We start from the raw sequence: 17,945 nt of genomic DNA, 5'->3' as shown, positions 1-17,945 counted from the left end.
GTAAACCTCAGAGACTGGGAGGACATTACTGGAGAGTTAGAGAGAGAACTAGAAGGACAAGATGGAAGATGAGGAAGAGCCAAATGAGGAAGAACAAGGTGGGTAAGAACGAGATGAGAAAGACCAAAATAGGGAAGAACTAAGATGAAGGAATTAAGATAGCCCTTAGAGAGAAATAGAAAGATGTAGAGAGAACCAGGCAAAAAAGGAACCAAGAGAGCAGAGTAGAAGCCATGTAGAGAGAAATAAAATAATGTGAATGAACTAAGAGTTTCGTGTACATACATTCATTTAATATCTTCAAAGATTAGGTTATCAACTGGTTGTAGATTCTTCCTGAACCCTGGGAGAGGGCTATTGAGGTGCTGGACTCCATTAGTCCTTGATAGACAATATTAAATATAAAGCAACAGATTAGCCCAAACACATTTATAGTGGGTGACCCCAATGCCCCACTTTTACAAATGGACAAATCATTCAGACAAAAATCAGCATAGGGATATTAGGGCTAAATGAAATTGTCTAAAAAATGGACCTAATAGATATTTACAGGACATCGCTTCAAAACACAACAGAGTACACATTCTTTTCAGCAGCCTGTGGAACTTTCATTAAACAGACCATATATTGGGACTGTTGTGCCCAGATCGTGACCCCCAGAGAGACCACCAAAGACTAGCATGCCAGAATGCAAAAGCAAAGTTTAATTCTGGGTATACAAGCCTAGGCAGGGACTTCATCCAATACATACAACGCAGTGGAGGCTGGAGGAAGTGCCCGCCTGTCTGTAAGCTCAGTTTTTAAAGGGAGAAATCACAAGGTTACATCATTTAGGGGTGCTGGTACAGGTACAATTCTGATTGGCTCGCTTCTAGGTACTTCTAGAAATTACTTCTAAGGGAGTGTTTGCCCACTACCATTTCTCATTGGTTGCCCTCAGGTGGGAGCATTTCTGTGGTCAGTTACCCTGGAAACCAGGGAGAGGACATTCCATAGTCCAGCAGGCATTACCTCGTGACTACCTTGTGACTCTGTACTTTTACACTTCCTGGTTTCTGGAATCTGGACTGACTTCTTTCAGTAACTATTGGCCTATTCCCAAAAGGAGAAATCTTAGGCCTTAATTTTAGGGTGAAAGCATTTTGGTCTTATTTCTAAGATGGCTCATTTTGGTCTCACAGGGACAGAAAGCTTTTCTCAACAAATGCAGGAAAGTATTTTATCTTTCCACAGTGGAATAAGGATAGATATCAACCACAAAGGAAACCAAAGAAAATGCACATAGTTATGGAGGTTGATCAACACACTATGGAATTGTTATGAATCACTGAAGGAATAAAAAGCAAATTTTAAAATCCCTAGTACTGAATAAATATTAAAATGCAATGTAGCAAAATCTATGGGATATATAATGAAGGCACCCCTAAGAGGAAAGTTTATAGCTCTAAATGCCTGTTAAAAAAATCACAGAGAATGCAAATTAACAACTTAATGGTGTGTCTTAAGGCCTTGGAATAGCAAGATCCTAAAAGAATAAATGGAAAGAAATAATCAAGATCAAAAAGGAAATGAACAAAATAGAGATGAGAAAAAATAAATCAATGAAATGAAGAGTTCATTCTTTGATATTAACAATTATAACAGATTGACAAATTTTAGCCAAATTAACAAAAGAAAGAAGACCCAAATGATTCGAAATGAAAAATGAAACAGATGAAAAATAAATACCAGTGAAATCCAGAGGAGAGCAATGGTGTACTTCTAAAACCTTTATTCCACCAAATTGGAAACCCAGAATGAAATGAACAGATTATCAATGCATATGACTTGGCAAAGTTAAAACAAGAAGAGATAAAATATTTAAACAGACACATCACCGGCAATGATATTAAAAGAGCAAAACAAAAACAAAAATCAAATGAAAACTAAAAACATTTCCCATCAAAAGAGTCCAGTTCCAAGTGGATTCATCACAGAATTTTATTAAACTTTTAAAGAACTGAAATTGACAGTTGTCAAACAAACTATTTCACAAAGTAGAAAAATAGTTTTTCCAAATTATTTTTATGAATTCAACATTATACTGATACTTATGCTGGATGAAGATAGAACAGAACAGAAAAATTATCTAGCAATCTCTCTGATGAACATAGATGCAAAAGTTCTCAATAATGTACCTATAAACAAAAGGAAAAGACCAAAAGGATCACCCACTAATATCAATTTGTCTTTATCCAAGAGTTATAGTAATGTTTCAGCATTCATAAATCAATATTATCTACCACATAATGTACCAAATAACAAGACCACTTGATCAAGTCAGCAGATGCAGAAAAGGCCTTTGACAAAATAATTTCATGACTAAAGTCTTACTCAGAGAGATGAGGAATATAGACAACATACTAAGCATAATAAAAGTATCAGTAATATACAGCAAGTCCATAGCCAACATCATGTTAAACAGAGAAAACCCTGGCACTTTTGATGTATATAACAAGGATGTCTTGTCTCTCTACTCCTGTTTAATATAATGATTGCAGTTTTTGTTAGTTATTTAGCTGCGTTGTGTTCTTACCCTGCAAGGAAATGTCACGAAACACCACAGAATCCGCTTATAGGAGTTTTATTAGAGATAAAGGGATAGAGAGTGTGCAGGCCTGTGGGAGAGACACGTGCGTGGAGAAGAAGGAACCAGAAACATGGCACTCTGCTTTAAAACTGGCTGGGTGTGGCCAGGTCACATCACTACTCCATGCGTGTGCGTAGATCACATGGTCAAGTTGCGTGCTTACGTGGCCGTGAAACGTCACGGATCCTGGTTACGCGAGACGCCTTGACCCGGAAATGGCTATCTTGACCTGGAACTGGCTAGGCGGAAGTGTCTGACTGGTATATGCGACCGTGGGGGCGTGTTGTGAACCCTTCAGTTTTAGTCAGAAAAATAATACAAGAGATAAAGAGATGCAAATAGGAAGTGGTCAAAATATCCTTCATTGTAGGTGATATGAATCTACACATAAAATACCCTAAAGAATCTACCAACAAAAATTTAGAGTTAAAGAACACATTCAACAAGGTGGTAAAATACAAAATTAACACACACACACACAAAAAAAAATCAGTAGCTTTGTTATCAATGACAAACATATTGAGGTGAAATCAGAGACACATCCTTATTTATAACAACCTCACATAAATAAATAAATTAATTAAATATCTTGGAATAAACATATCAAAGTGTTGGGAGACAGGCCAATCCAAGGCTTTCTCAGAGGCCCTGATTAAAGGACAAAAGGAATGATATTTCTGTGTCCTTGACTAAAACAAACTTGACAAGATCTAATCTGTGGCTGGAGTTAAGACCTCCAAAGAGTTAAGGTTTCTGTTTTTAAAAACTCAACTTTTCTCCTTGAAGAGACATGCATTATCAATCTCAAGGCCACTGATAACTCAGCCTGTGACATACATGAGATATCCTGTGTTCCCTTTGTGCAACATTGATTGATTAACTTCCTACTAACTTTATCCCATTGTATGATAGCTCTCTCCTGACTCTCTCCCATTCGCCCCCCTCTCCACAACTGTATATATGATGCTATAGTTCTTAATAAACTTGCTTGGCATGAGCCATCAGCTTGTGTAAAACCTCATACCCCTACTTTCCGGTCTTCTTTATTTTCCCCATCCTAAGTTCTCCCGCTCAAGAACTTGTCCCTGAAGAATGGCCCACTGGTCCAGGTCAACAAAGAAAGTGAAAGGCTTGTATAATGAAAACTTCAAAACATTAAGACAGAAATTTAAGAAGATACTAGAAGGTGGGAAGACCTCTCATAATCATAGATTGGTAGGATTAATGTTGAAAAATGCCCATCTTAACAAAATCAATCTGCAAAATTAGTACAGTTCTATCAGAATTTGAACTCATTTTTTTTTGCACAGAAATTGAAAAAAAGTCTTAAAATTCTTTTTTTTTAAAAAAGATTTATTTATTTATTATGTATACAGCATGTATGACCAGAAGAGGGCACCAGACCTTATTACAGATGGTTGTGAGCCACCATGTGGTTGCTGGGAATTGAACTCAGGACCTCTGAAAGAGCAATCGGTGCTCTTAACCTCTAAGCCATTTCTCCAGCCCCCTAAAGTTCTTATAGAAGCACAAAAGACACAGGATAGTCAAAACAATCCTGAAAAATAAAAGCAATTTTGACAAAGAGGCCAAAAATATACACTAGAGAAAGGACAGAATCTTCAACCACTGGTGCTGGAAAAACTGAATAGCTACATGTATGTAGAAGAATGAAACTAGGTACTTATTCCTTACTCTGTGCAAAACTTGTCTCCAAATGTATAAACACATCAACATAGGACCTAATACCCTGGCTAGCTAGAGAAAAAAGTAATGTTTGCTTCAACTTGTAGGTAAATGGAAGGACTTTCTAAATAGGATTTTAGTAGCATAGGAATCAAGATGAACAATTCACAAATGGGACCACATGAAATTAAATTGGTTCTGTACAGCAAAGAACACTATCAATCAAGTGAAGAGGCATCTACAAAAGGGAAGAAAATCTTTTTTCTTCTATACATATGATAGAGAATTAATGCTAGAATAAGTAACTCAAGAAATCAAACACCAATAAAACACTTGATTAAAAAATAAGCTACTAAACAAAGAGCTCTCAAAAAAAATACAAATATCTAGGGAATATCAGGGAAACAAAAATTAAAACTACTTTAAGTTTTTGTCTTATTCTAGTCAGGATGACTAAGCAAAACTGATGAGAAATGCTGGCCTAGATATGGGGAAAGGGAAACACTTACTGGTATTTTGGAAATCCATAGGGAGGTTCTTCAAAAGTTTTATATACAATATATATATGTATATATATCATATGACACAGCTATAACTTCTCCTGGGCACATACTCAAAGGACTCTCTCCTACTACAGACATATTTGCTCATCCATGCACGTTGCTGCTCTATTCATGAGATCTAGGAAATGGAAATACCTTAAATCTTTGTCAAATGATGAATGGGTAATAAAATTGTAGTACATTTATGGAATGTCATGTTGTTTGGCTGTAAGAGAACTGAAATTATAAAATTTACAGGTAAATGGATAGTATTAGATATAATAATTCTGAATAAGGTAACATAGACCCAGATAGACAAATACTACATGGTCTATGTCGTATGTGTATCCTCACTTTGAATCTTCAGATATGTGTCTTTAAGGTGGGGTACAAGTATAATTTAGGAAACTGTTAAGGAGACATGTGGAGTTTTAAGGTAAGGGAAATAATAAAACATCAGTACCACGAGGAAAGATGAGTTAGAAAGAATTAAGTGAGGTGGAGAATAGGAAGGAAGGGTAGATAGGGCATGGAAGTGATAACTGACACTAAAGATCTCTGAAAAATTTATATGGAAACCTATCTTATGAGTTTCATATACAAATATGTGTGAATATTTATACAAAATATATAAAATGTCATTAAATGCACTTGCCTTGTATGGAGGATAATCTCTACCAAACACCACAGGCTATTAAACAAAAATCCCAGCATCAAATCTTGTTAAAATTCCTTTGATCCTCCTATAACATTGCTCTTGGTTACCTTTCAGAAATTGATGAAATCCCTGTTGCTGAAGACACACATACTTGACCTGAAATCTTCACCCCTGCTAGCTAGTTTTCATAGTTCCAGAAGGTGCTATGAACACTACTAGAGGAGAAAAGTCCTTAAGTTCAGCTGTGAACTCCTGAGCTATAATAATGATCACCCTTGCAAGATATTCACAGGAGTACAATAAGAGCATGAATGTTAGGAGAGTAGCCAGCCAAGTTCTGATTGGATGATAGGCCTGCTCCACAAGATAGAACTCATGCCCATTACTGTGATGATGTATTGTGTACCCCAGTAAAGCTTACCTGGGGATCAGAGAAGCAGAACAGCCAGCCACTAGCTTACCTGTATGAAATCATCAACCTCAAAAGAGCGAGTTCCTACTTCCCCACACCTTATATACCTTTCTGTGTCCTGCCATGTTACTTCCTGGGATTAAAGGTGTGTGTCACCACTGCCTGGTTCTGTTTCTCTCATGTAACCCAGTGTGGCCTTGAACTCACAGAGATCCAGACAGATCTCTGCCTCTTGAGTGATAGGATTAAAGGTGTGTGCCACCACTGCCTGACCTCTATGACTAATTTAGTGGCTGGCTCTGTCCTCTGATCCCCAGGTAAGCTTTATTGGGGTTCATAATATATCACCACATGTTACTGTTACCTTGGCCAAGAACCCATGGTTGGATAGGCCATATGCCTCAGGGAAGAACCTATTACTATTATACTGCTAAGTGGACATAGTATCAAACTAGTTTCTAAATACTTTATATTCCTTTCCATAGATTAGTGCAGCATTCAACCCTCATTGGAGAAATTTCTTTTTGCAGTAGATAGCAATTGGTACAGAAACTCACAACTGGTAGAAGTACATAGAATAAGGGACTGTGAATTACTCAGCCTTAAATGGGATGGTGATATTATACACTATGGTGATATTTTATTTGTGTTGAAATGTGATTTTATTTGTATGTTAATAAATAAAGTTGCCTGGAGATCAGAGGTCAAAACAAGCCATAAGCAAAGTGAGGAGGTGGTAGCACATGCCCTTAATCCGATCACATGGCAGGCAGTCTCTGTGGTCAAGGACGAACCTTTAATTCCAATACCAACCATAGAGACCTGGAGGTCTGTATAGACAGGCAGTGACAAGGAAGTCATGTGGTTGGGTTTAGAGCCAATGAGAAGGCAGAACAGAAAGGCAGTAAAAAGACAAGTCAGATAGAAAGAAGCTCTTTCTCTGGGGAAGCTACTTTTGGTGGTAAACTAAAGTTAGTCGCGGCTATTGCTCTGATCTCTTTGGCTATTTCCTCTGTATTTGGCTCCATGTTTCTTATTTACTAAGACTGTTTACAAATTCATCTACAGTATGGCTTTTTTTCAGTGCTCATAAGTCAACAAAGAAGAGTCAAGAAAGATTCTAAGAGTCAAAACTTATAGATGAATGCTGCAAAAAATGTTTTCCAGACATGACAGACCTGTTGCATGCATTAACTTGTTATCTGTAGAGTGTGCACAAGACCTGTACAATATTAATCCGGCCAAAAATCTGATATGGGCTAGGGAGGTGCTCAGGAAACACCGCTCCTAGATGACTTGCTGTTGGCAATTGATGGCTAGTGGGGCAGGGAGACTCAGCCCCTGGTAGTTTGCTCAGGTTCCAGCAGTTGGCTCTATGCCAATGCACCTGAAGGCAGTACTAAGAGGACTCAGCTACAAAGAGTGTACATGAAATTAAAAGGGAAATGTGGTGGTAGGGTACAGGAGGAGTTAGAAGGGAAAGAATTGATTTTAATATGTTGTATAAATTCATGAAATTATCAAGCCATAATTTTTACCAATTCCCAAAAAAGTTAGTGCTAATCTCCCACCCTCTTTTTATCACACTAGAGTAATTAAAAGTCCTTAGGTTGAGTAACCTGGAGTTCATTCCCAAGTTTAATTCTGTCTGTTCTGTTGGTGATACATTAACATCTCAAAGAATAGTGCTTAGGTCCTTTTGTTAAAACTTGTACTTCTGTAGAATATCTCAGACAATAGTTCTAAAGTTTTATAAGTACAATACAGAACAAACCATAAGAGCAAATATTTTAAGAAAATTTATTTTAAAAGTCCTTGTTAGAATTATTTTTAAGAGGTTGACTGTAAATCTTGAAGAAATATCAAAACTGGAAGACAAAAGACTTGGAAAAGCAACAGATAAAATTTTACAGAATGATTATCAATTGATAAAAGGGTCTAACTCTATTTAAAATAATAGTTGCCACATAGTGGTGGCACATACCTTTAATCCTAGCACTCAGCAGGCAGAGCCAGGAGGATTTCTGAGTTTGAGGCCAGCCTAGTCTACAGAGTGAGATCTAGGACAGGCACCAAAACTATACAGAGAAACTCTGTCTTGAAAAAAACCAAAAAGAAAATAAAAGATAATTGTCATGATATAATGAGGAACACACACAAACACAAGCCAAAAAATAATAATGATAGTAAATAATAATAATAATAATAATAATAATAATGAAGAGTTAGAACTTTAAAAGCTGTAGCTTTGGGGTTTTCCCTAACTTTTGCGTTTTTGAAAGCTTGTATACTTGAGGACCATAAACCCATTTAACATAAAAAGCCCACAACAATTACTATCATAATGAAGCTGAAGTTCTTGATGTGTGTGAGTATGTATGTATGAAGGGGACGGGGGGGGGGGGGGGGGAGAGAGCACACATGTGTGTGTGATAAGCACACAAATTAAGTTTTTTGGCAAAATTTAGAATCTTTGACTTGGTAGCTAATTAGCTAGGGAAATGCATGTCAAGTACTTGTCACTTTACCATACCCCTGCTAACTTCTGTTGGAGATATTGAGGCTCACACCTCTGTGGGTGGATAATTATTTAACAGAGCCCTTCACCTACCGTGAGAAGTTTCATTTGGTATGACAGATTAGATGGCTGCTGTATTAGATGACTTGTATTCCATCTACCACATCTTCTTAGAAGTCTCTGGAAAATTTTAAGTACCCACACCCCCACGCAGGATCATGAAAACATTATAATTTTCATGTGACATGCAGTGCAGATGAGAAACTTGAGGCTCTCCTTGAGATTTCTGTTTTGGGGTGAAAGCCAATTGCCAATTAATTTTTCTGCAGCTGCAACCCACATCTGGAGGAGTTGGGTATGAAGGAGAGCAGCTGTCCTTGTGGGTGCTCGATCTGCACTGTGGGGTTCCATATACTCTTGACAGCTTAACATCACAGATGTTTTCTTGTCTTTCTCATTATTTGATCTGCTATTTTGTTATCATCCCCTCACCCTTAGTTAGCCAGTCAGTTTTATTGATTGTAATCAGAGACATTGTTCAAGACCTGGACAAACTTGAAAACTAGTGTTCATAGACAATTTCAACTAAATCTTTGAACTGTAAGGTCCTGAAGTCAAATGAAAGATTGGATTGCATTGGATTGGATTGCACCCTCAATGAGAGTGTCTTCCTGAACAGTGGCCTGTTTTAAAGATGCCCCTGCACTACAGAGCTGATCTCCACCACACACAGCACAGACTTCCATGGAGCTTTGACTGCTTCTTAAGAAGATCTTCAGGTCAATAGAAATGTTTCTGCTTGGTTGACAAGTGAGAAGACAAAGTTGGATGTCATGCTTAGCACATTTTTTCTGTTTCCCCTCCTGGCTTCCTTGTGTTCAGAGTATTTTAGCACTCTGTGCTGCCCACTGTGCCAATCAAGCAGATGGCCTCGTTTTCAGTACTGTTACCTCAGAAGTGTTTAATTAGCCTCTTCCTGCTGTCATCTCACTCTCACTCAGCTGTGTTCATTAGATGCCCCAACAGCAGCAGGTCAGAAAGGCCTGCTTGAAACACGAAGCTAACATTGTTCTAGATTCCTTAAGGATCTCACCTACCATTTGACTGTCAGCAACTCGGCCCACTGGTGTGGCACAGCAGGTCATCTTGGAACTTGTGTGCATATGTGTGTGTGTGTGTGTGTGTGTGTGTGTGTGTGTGTGTGTGTGTGTATTTATGCACAAAACCATAAGGATGACCTGTAGCATTTTCCACTGAGTACTTAATAGTTTTCAAGTTAACAAACATAAATAAAAAGCCTCTTCAGTCCACTGTTCTTTCTTTTTCAATTTATCTTTTTCTCCGATACATAAGCGAAGTCAGCACAATGAATAATAAGTATTTGTAGATCAGTGAAATGACCCATGGAACTGAGTAGAGAGGAAGGACAGTGCCAGCCTCAGCAGCAGGGCAGAGTGGAGTGTAATACTACTCCAGAGACTGCACTGGCATTGTGTGTGACTGTGACCTTCATCTCCACCCTCATCAGTGACACAGGAACTCCAATGCAGTGAATGCAGCATCTGGGACATCACAACTTTACATACACATGCATATGTGTAGAGGTTTCTACTTATGAGTTGTTAATCCTTTGGGATAAAGAAAAATATTACATGTTTCTGTGACTTAAGCACTGCAATAGTAGAGGAGATTTGTAAAACTTAGGCAGAAACAACTGTTCATAATTTCCATGGCTGTAAGGAACATTTGGAGGCACTTAGAACCTCAACAACTCTCAGCAGCATGGATAGAAACAAACAAATAACTTCACCATCTCTTAATGGTTATGAGATCTACAAACACACAGACAAGGGAGTTTCCCCCAAGTAGTTGATAGCATTCATTAAGCACTTTCCCTGTTGAGAATATGATTCATTTCATTACATCATTTTATCATCATGACAACCACTGTACATAGCTGTTCTTATGCCCCTGGCGTAGAGGAGGACAGAAGGGCTTAAACTTAATGGGCTCAGAACAGCTGGACAGCTGCGATGTAAGCCAGCACCCAACCAGCACCCAGTACAATAACAGGGCACTAGGCTATGTCAGTTAGCACTGATAGAATTCAGTGCCATGCATCTTTAAGCTAAAGCTTTGGAAGAAATCTTTGGAAATCAGATTTTACTCCATCTTAGATTAAGAACATATATAGAATGTTAAAATCACAGAAAACTTCTGCTAACAATCTTTCATAGTTGGAAACATCTTTCCTAATTATTTCTAGTCCCCTACCATAAGAATTTTATTTCAATTTTAATTTGAAAAACAAGTCATTTTTCCTAAAGATTTACTTTATCATGTGTGTGTGTATGTGTGTGTGTGTGTGTGTGTGTGTGTGTGTGTGTATGTGTGTGTGTGCACACGCATGCATGTGAGTGGCCATGGAGGACAGAGGTATCTGATTTCCCTGGAGCTGGAGTTACATGGAGTTATGATCAGCCTGGTGTGGGTGCTAGGAACTAAACTCAGGTCCTCCACAACAGTACATGCTCCTGACTTCAGAAACAACTCTCCAGACTAAAACAAAACTAATTTAAAATTATTCCTATTCATGAGGATTGTATGTTTACATATGAAAATGTACAGAACTTTTTTAATTGTTAAACTAAATTTTATGGACTTGTGAACTTTTAAACTGTTATTGTTGAAAATGTTAGAAAAAGAAGTGAAAACCCCCACAGTTTTATCATTGCTTTTAGAATTGAACAAAAGGCAAAAGAATTATTTATTACTTAATTTTAAGCTCATTTAACTAGATAAGAGACTCCATGAGAGCTATAGAAACACATGGTTTAAAGAATTATCTTTCATTGAGATACATTATTCTGAGTAGAGGATTTTTAAAGAAAAAAATTCCCTGTATCCAGAATTATGGATTTGATTATCTCACAGTCATGTTTTTTTCTCTTACACCCAGGAATCAGACAATGAAAGAAGTTTTTTTTTTAATCTAAATTTATTTATTTATTTTTAGCTACCCCTTGATGCTCAGCTGCCAACAATAATGGCCCCCTTTTCTTGAGTGGCACTCTTTTTCTTTCTGGTTACTTTTTGGAAAGTGACGAAAGTAGACAAATGTCAAATAAACAAAAATGATTAAAATTTAAGAAGACATTTAAAAACTAGTTCTGAAATTTATAAAAACATATAGGTGGGGTTTAAGAATTTTTCTAGAATGGACATTTTTGTAGTAGTTAGAAAAGACCCAGCAGATGAAGTAAAGACTCCCACCAAAACCACACTGTGGCCGTGCTTGTCTGCTTTTCTTGCTTGTGGTCTCTGTCTCTTTCTCACCAATGAAAGAGGCCAAAAGTCAGGCCCCAGCCCCAGCCTACAAGATCCTGTCTTCCTGTTTGAAAAAAGAAGTATCATCTTAAAAAACTCACTGTTCAGATTAAATTCAGTGGTTCCTCACAAGTCACTAGCGTCACTGACACCTAATCTGAGAGTGAGGGATGTCTCTGGGCCTGTCACATAAATGGGGCATGCACAGAAATGCACTTTCTCTTGTTGAGATGAAATTAATACTTGTTCTAGAAGAAATGACAGAAAATCCACAGTACAGAGAGGTACAGAGGACACGTGATTTACCTGGCTGTAAAACTTCCTCAGAGGACTGTTTTCCTTCTGACCTGAATATGCATTTTTTCTTCTAGGTAGAAGTGTCTCTTCTAAAAATAAACTGCATGAGCTTAGACTTTCCCCTGACTGTGGCTCTCTGTTCTTGTTTTACATTTTTTGGGCTTTGAAGAAGACATTATCTCAAGCCCCAATTTCACAAATCTTCCTGATGAGAAATTTGTTCTTTAAACATGGAAATTATAGAACTTCATTTCCTGTGAGATTGTCTTATTTAAGTATAAATAATTACTCTTCCAGAAATGCTCATTCTTTCCATGTTCATTTGAGTATAAACACGCTGCTGAGTTAGGAGACTTCTGATTCTGAGGAAAGCATACAGCAGCTGATTTAGGAGCTCATAGATGGCTCTGGTGCTCTGTGATCCTGCAGACAGGTACTGGAGAGGAGAGCCTGTGGTGACAGTGACTTTCCCAAACACCTCTTGGACCGTAGTCTGGGATACAACAAAGTCTCTACCAAAGCACTGTGATGAGACAACATAAACTTACACATTTAAGAATGGTGTAGCCAACTCATTTCTGATTAATTTGTTATCATTTGAGAGGAAGAGATACATAGCATACTGTAGAAGGCTGGACAAATTCTTTGAATTACACTTGATAAGAAGAAATCTACTTTTGCGCACAAGGGAAAGCATTTTTACATATGATTTGACAAAAAACATGTATCCTCGCCCCTGGTTGCCCTGGGTTCTCTTTCTTCCATGAGCCTCAGACCAGCCAGTCAGAGTGACACCCAGCAAACAAAGCTCTGTCCTTGGAAGATGGAAACTGTGGGTGCTTTGGCAGTGATGAGGCAGATTGTCATTGATGCACTACCCTGTAGCTAGAGTTTTCCTGCCTTGCCCACAGTCAGGACAAATCTTTGCCACCTGCCAGTCCCACAGCCGCTCAGACCCAACCAAGTAAACACAGAGACTTATATTGCTTACAAACTGTATGGCCGTGGCAGGCTTCTTGCTAACTGTTCTTATAGTTTAAATTAATCCATTTCCATAAATCTATACCTTGCCACATGGCTTGTGGCTTACCAGTGTATTCACATGCTTCTTGTCATGGCAGCAGCTGGCAGTGACTCCCTCTGCCTTCCTGTTCTCTCAATTCTCCTCTCTGTTAGTCCCGCCTATACCTCCTGCCTGGCCACTGGCCAATCAGTGTTTTATTTATTGACCAATCAGAGCAACAGATTTGACATACAGACCATCCCACAGTACTTCCCCTATTTTTTTTCTTCAAAAAGGAAGGTTTTAACTTTTACACATCTACAAAGCCAGCTTGGTATATTTGGGAATTTGGGCGTAGCTTCTCTTACTACTTCCTGCTGGAGGGGGGCGCTGTATCTTATGGGGACACAAAGAAATATTTAGGATTATGGAGTAGTCCGTGAGGGTGTATCATCTGAGCCAGTTGCCTTGAAATGATTCTGGATGTTGGATCATCTGGGCCATGGTGTCTTCAGAGACCTTTCAGGGGATCTTGGCTGGTCAAACCTGATGTATCTTAATCTGGAACAAATCCACAGCCTCTGGCTTTCTGTAGAAAGAAAAGCAGAGCCTCTTTTCCAAAGCAACATATCCTTATATCCAAATTTTGAAGTCAAGGTACCTTTAAAATACACATTTTGGCATAACTCAACAGCTTTTGTAATCAAATGTTTTTCTTCAGTTACGAAAATCAAAGAGAACACAATCCAGATTCTCTGTGTGGTAGCCATCTTTACGTGGCTTATTTTTTATATTACCTTGAGCCTATTGCTTTAAACTGCAGCCTTCTAAGCCTGAAATGGCACTGTGGCTGCCCACTTCAGCTTCCCAACATGGTAGTGGTACATTTCTGCCAGCTCTGGGAGCCATCAATTCTCAGAAATGGTAGGTCTATGCTTCTATCAAAGCAGCATGCAGCCCAGAAACCTCTTTTTTTTTGTACTAGCAAAGGCTAAATCCACCACGCAGCTCAATGTGCCACTTGCAGAGGACTCATTCCTGCCATACTGCAGGTCGAGCACACCAGGAACCTGCCATAGTAGATAGTAGCTCAAACACGAACACTGCCTCTAACTTGAAAGAGACAACTAGGAACTGTTTATAGCTCCATTTTATAATCTTTTTACTCAGGTTTTAGGTGGAAACTCTTGCCGTTGGGCACCATTTGTAATTTGTATATTGATACAAATACAGAACTATATTTGTTATAATGTACATATATTTCTACTCTTATTTGAAATATTTTTTTTTTTTTTTTTTTTGGTTTTTCGAGACAGGGTTTCTCTGTGTAGCTTTGTGCCTTTCCTGGAGCTCACTTGGTAGCCCAGGCTGGCCTCGAACTCACAGAGATCCGCCTGGCTCTGCCTCCCGAGTGCTGGGATTAAAGGCGTGCGCCACCAACGCCCGGCTTTGAAATATTTTTATATTGATACAAATGTAAATTTATGTCTGTCATACTTTATGTATGTTCTACTTCTGTTTAGGATATTCGGTATATTGATATATATTTAAGATTATTGTCATATTGCATATCGCACTATATATTCCTTCCTCTGTTATAAATATCTTGTGTATTGTCACAATTTTGAAGTCATCGTTCTTCACCATACATTTGCTTATAGACTGTTTACCTTGTTTACATGAAGCCTTAATCCTTAGTTTATTTCGGCAGATAAGACTTATAGATTCATAGTCACCTATGCCTGTCATCTCTATAGTTATGTTAGTTAGGTTATCCAGATTTACAGATACATAGGTCAGATGGACAGGTAATCTTCAAACACTTCATAGACCTAGAGAATATGGCATTTAAATAACTTAGAATTCTGTTGACATGAGACACAATTGTTCCTGGCTGCACCAATTTGATCCCAAGAGAATGTTGGGCTTCTAAGACATTTCCATTTGGAAGTTTGTCTTCTTGGCACAAAATGGCCTACTGGGCAAAGAACTGCCCTTGACTTGAGAGCTGACAGTACGAATGCAATGCTGTCCTTCCTGAACAAGCGGGACACAAGGAAAGCCACCACTGTACTCTGCCAAGACAGAGTAAGATGGTCTTTCAGAACTCCTGCTTCTAAAAATGGTCTGTCATATACTCTAGGCCTGTAGCCAATTTGAATGCAACAACAATGCTGAGAAACATTAGGTGACTGTCCAGGCTGCCAGCTGTCTTGGTCTATTCTTGCAAGATTCCCGAAAGTTGCTTGCATCCATCTACCATTTCTTAGGTACCATTATGTTCCTTCTCAGGTCTTTGATGTGGTTAAAGACTAGATAGTTGTAATTTCCTCAGTTATGATAAAAGGTAAGTTAAGTATAAAACCTTAAACTCACAAATATAAGATAGATAGGACATCTTCTTTAATATTGTAACTGTAATTCTTGTTCGATAATTGTTTTGTCATATGTAATTTTACCATGTTAAAGTTAAAACCTTCCTTTTTAAAAAAAAGAAGAAAAGGGGAAGTGCTGTGGATATCGCTCTATATAAATAAAACACTGATGGCCAGTGACCAGACAGGAAGTATAGGCAGGACAAGGAGAGAGGAGAATTGGGAAAACAGGAAAAAGGAGAGAGAGACATGGCCAGCCACTGCCAGGATAAGCAACATGTAAAGACGCTGGTAAGCCACAAGTGACGTGGTAAGTTATAGATTTATAGAAATGGGTTAATTTAAGATATAAGAACAGTTAGCAAGAAGCCTACCATGGCCATACAGTTTATAAGTAATATAAGCATCTGAGTGATTATTTGATACATGGATTATGGGACTGCGGGGCTTGGTGGAACCTGGAGAGAAGCCTTCCAACAACACTACCCTAGTGTCTGTGTCATCCTGTTCCTGCCCCCAATGAACAGAAGACCTTAGCTTTAACAGCAACAAGGCTGCCATTTAGTATCAACACTTTGCAGAAAGCCTTTTGACCTCAGGCTGAGTAGGGTGGAATTCCTATTGAGCAACAATAAAATATTCACTTGATTTACAGTGACAATTAATTTACCTTGTCCAATTAAATTTAAATTGGAAGTCACAGAGTTCTCTCAACTGGGCAAAATGCATGCTAATGGGAAGCAATAGGGGCCTTGGTCAGATACCACCCTTTCTTTGGTAATTATAAGGAGGGAACATGCCGATTAGCATCATAGTGGCAGAAACACTGAGTTTCAGACTCTACTCAATATTACCTGCCATGATTACAGTGTAATGCTGCCCTTTGGGCTACACCTATGACAGGTATAGAATATTGACAATACAGTTTACCCTTTTTAAACTATCAGTGTAAACCTCAGAGAAGCTGTTGTGCCAAGATCGTGACCCACAGAGAGACCACCAAAGACGAGATGCAAAAGCAAGGTTTAATTCTGGATATCCAAAAGCAATACAAGCCTAGGCAGGGACTTCGTCCAATACATCCAATGCAGTGGAGGCTGGAGGAAGTGCCCACCTATCTGCAAGCTCAGCATTTAAAGGGAAAAATCACAAGGTCACATCATTTAGGGGTGCTAGCATGGGTACAGTTCTGATTGGCTCGCTTCTAGGAACTTCTAGAAATTACTTCTAAGGGAGTGGTTGCCCACCACCATTTCTCATTGGCTGCCCTCAGGTGGGGGCATTTCTGTGGTCAGTTACCCTGGAAACCAGGGAGAGGACATTCCATAGTCTGGCAGGCATTACCTCATGACTATCTTGTGACTCTGTACTTTTACACTTCCTGGTTTCTGGAATCTGAACTGACTGGTTTCAGTAACTAATGGCTTATTCCCAAAAGGAGAAATCTTAGGCCTTAATTTTAGGGTGAAAGCATTTTGGTCTTATTTCTAATATGGCTCATTTTGGTCTCACAAAGCAAGACGAGTAGACATAAAGATTCACTTCTATATCTGTACAATTTTGAAGTAGAAACAGCAGACACATATGTTTCTGTTGTCAATCTACTTTTCTGATAATTTATTCCAAGATGAGGACCAAACCATGATGATACAATTAAATATCAATACCACGTGAAAAGAAGTATAGATCATTGCCCACACAAAAGCAGAGCATGATGGTAAGGGTCTGTAACAGTGTGTGTGTGTGTGAGTGTGTGAGTGTGTGAGTGTGTGTGTGTGTGTGTGTGTAACAGAGACAGGCAGATTCCAGGAACTCACTGGCCAGCCAATGTAGCCAATTAGTGAGCTCTAGGTTCAAGGACAGACTGTTGATGTAACCAACCATCTTATTAAATAAGAAACACAGAAACAATGTAAAAGAGGTCAGAGCTCAGAGCTAAAATCTCACCCTTCCTCCTGCGGTCCCAGCTTCCCGAAAGAGAGCTACTTCCTGTGTGTAAGTCGATTTTCCAGTCATTCTGCCTTCTCATTGGTTGTAAACCCAAACACGTGACTGCCTCGTCACTGTCTGAATGTACAGCCCCCTAGGTCTTAAAAGCATATGTCTCCAATGCTGGCTGTATCTCTGAACACACAGAGATCTATGGGATTAAAGGCGTGTGCCACCACCGCCACACTCTGTCTATGGCTCTAATAGCTCTGACCCCTGGGCAACTTTATTTATTAACATACAATCAAAATCACATTTCAGTACAATTAGAATACCACCACAACAGACTCTGTCCTCTGTCTCAAAAAATAAAAATAAAATGGAGACGGATAGAGGAAGGTGTCCAGTGCTGACCTCTGAACTGTAAGACAAACTGCTAAGTGGTCTTATTAATAAAAAACCTGGAGCTAGATATTGGGGGGGGGGGACGGGACTGAGAGATCAGAGGACTAGAACAAGCCACAGCCAACCTCACCTTATCAACTCCTCAGCCTCCAGAGAGAGCTACT

Source organism: Peromyscus maniculatus, chromosome 2 (genome assembly GCF_049852395.1).
Source record: "Peromyscus maniculatus bairdii isolate BWxNUB_F1_BW_parent chromosome 2, HU_Pman_BW_mat_3.1, whole genome shotgun sequence".
NCBI classification, from domain to species: Eukaryota; Metazoa; Chordata; class Mammalia; order Rodentia; family Cricetidae; genus Peromyscus; species Peromyscus maniculatus.
This window is presented reverse-complemented; position numbering follows the sequence as displayed.